Source organism: Halichoerus grypus, chromosome 2 (assembly GCF_964656455.1).
Source record: "Halichoerus grypus chromosome 2, mHalGry1.hap1.1, whole genome shotgun sequence".
In the NCBI taxonomy this organism is placed as follows: Eukaryota; Metazoa; Chordata; class Mammalia; order Carnivora; family Phocidae; genus Halichoerus; species Halichoerus grypus.
The window spans coordinates 137224613-137226864 of NC_135713.1; the positions used below are offsets into that span (position 1 = coordinate 137224613).

General features: G+C 48.1%; 1 long non-coding RNA gene across 1 annotated transcript; it reads right to left on the reverse strand.

The window, feature by feature from the left end:
* Positions 1-835: 835 nt before the first annotated feature.
* Positions 836-1800, reverse strand: LOC118546500 (uncharacterized). Its single transcript, XR_013445377.1, has 3 exons — positions 1702-1800; positions 1391-1467; positions 836-884 (listed from the first exon to the last, which is right to left on the reverse strand). It is a non-coding gene; the product is annotated as an uncharacterized LOC118546500 (long non-coding RNA).
* Positions 1801-2252: the final 452 nt, after the last annotated feature.

The window sequence follows — 2252 nt, forward strand, 5'->3', positions numbered from 1 at the left end:
TAAGGCAATGGAAGGGTCGATCTTGTTTACATTTAACATTTTAATGGTTGGAAGGTTAAGGTCTTGGAGCACGAATTGTTGCTACTCACCTACAAGCAACTGATTGTATTTTAGTGAACTTGACCCTCTTACAGGTATTTAAGGAGGCTTGTTATAATTCAAGCCCTGCTCTTTTTCCTGGAAGGAGGAAAGAGACAGAAGAATTAACTCTACAAAATGGCACCGAGTCACAACAAAGCCAGCCTACCCATCTGCCTTCAGGGGACCTAAAAAGAAAGAACAGACAGCGAGTCTGAAAAGGACAGAGGGGAAGGAACACCTGAGAAGTGAAATTTCATGCTAAGTTCACTGCAGAGAAACAGGAGGTAGACTCTCATGAGGGGACTTGAGGTAGTTCCTCCCATTACAAGCCAGGGTTCTGTGGCTGATTTCTCTCTCTCTCTCTCTCTCTCTCTCTCTCTCTGCCCCTGTTCCCCCTCTGCTCCCAAACTCCTGCTCGTCCCTGCAGGACGCAGGTAATTAACAAGCACCCTGAGATGCAGGCCCTTGCCATCAGGCCTCAATGTCTTCCCGATTGTCTAAGATAACATGAATTTGGGGTTTTCTAAACCAGTTGCACGCATGGACCCCAAAAAAGAAAACTTACACTTACAACTACTATCGATGGCCTTTTCTCAGTGAAACGTGTTTTCTTCCATCTCATGCTGCTATTTAAATAGCCATTTCCACTGGAAATGGTCCCTCGGGAGAGACTGCCATGCTGTCCAGGGTGTGGAGAGAAGGCAGTTGGTCTCCAAGGGCGCAAATACCAGTGCCCAGAGTCAGAGCTGCCTCAGGGGCGGCCGCCTCCCTCCTGCACAAAGCCAGCCCCAGGTGGATACAGCCTAGATGAAAGAAAACAGGTGAGGAAGAGCAGGTCGGCAGCAGAAAGCACCTGAGCCCCATCTTTAGACCAAATAGGAAGTTAAAATAATAGCGTGTCAGAGACGAAAGGAAGAACCTTCTGGTGTCAGACCCCAATTCCCTAATATGAACTTTCATTTTTTTTTTCCTACAAAAGATGCTCTCAGCTATGGGGGCATATTGGAATCACCCAAGGAGCTTTAAGGAAAAAACCTGATGTCTGCTCCCATGCCAAACCAATTAAATAAGAATATCTGAGGGAAAGGGGCAAGCTCTGGGGGAGGGGGTGCAAACAACTCCCCCAGAAGAGACTAATGTGACAGGAGGGTCCACTCTCCCTCGACTCCATCATCCCCACCTTGATCAAGCATTTGACATTCGACACACCTCCGAAGACGAAGAATTCACTGACCTTCCACGGAATTCCATTCCACATTGAGACCATTCTGAGGTTTAAAGGTTTTCCTTATGTGGAGGCTCCACCCACCTTGCTTTAACGGCCACCAATTTGTTCTTGCTCCGCCCACAAGGGGCACGGAAATCCACATAACATACACATCGAATCTGGGAAGGGTACAAACCCAGAGGAATTTCTTTGATAGCACAATTGACAAGCTGAGGGCAAATTTGAGGACAAATTGAAGAGAATGAAATCCAACAGGTATCAGCATCCTCTCTTTTATTATACTTAGTGCTAAGAAACACAGGCAAGGGCAGAGGATGGGGGAGAGAGGGCTTTAGCAGCAGGAGTGCCGTGAGGGACCTCCAGCACGGGGATGGAGGGTTGGGGGGTGGTACCTCGAGCTGAGTCACCAGGGTGATGTAGCTGCCCATACAGCTCATGCTCTCCCAGGCTGCATTCACAGACGAGTGAGCCCCAGAAAGGGGCGGGGGGCGGGCACTCAGGAAACACACCAGCAGCTGAGGACCCTTCAAAAGAGATCCAGAAAACCAGAGAATGTGAACCCCATGGTGATAGATTTTTAAATGTCTTCAATAAAGAACTGTTGGCAGGAAAGCTGCTGAAAAAGACAACATTAAAATGGCAAGAGGAAACTCACATTTGAGTTGAGGCTCTGGGCCAGGTGCTCCAAATCCATCCCTTCCCGAAGGATCAAGACAGCCTCTGAGGTTACCTGATGATCTAAAGGGAAGGTGTTTCCCTGGTTTCAAGGACTAAAACCAGGCAGGGGGAGTAGACTTGAAGCTTAAAGGAGACAGGTACCTTCAACTCCTTTTTCTTTCGTTTTGGGTCTCCTCGGGAGAGGACTCAGGTAATCATACTCCTCAGTTGGTGGGACTCAGTCCACTGGTCTGGAAAGACTCCTCGCTTACTTATTTGCTCATTA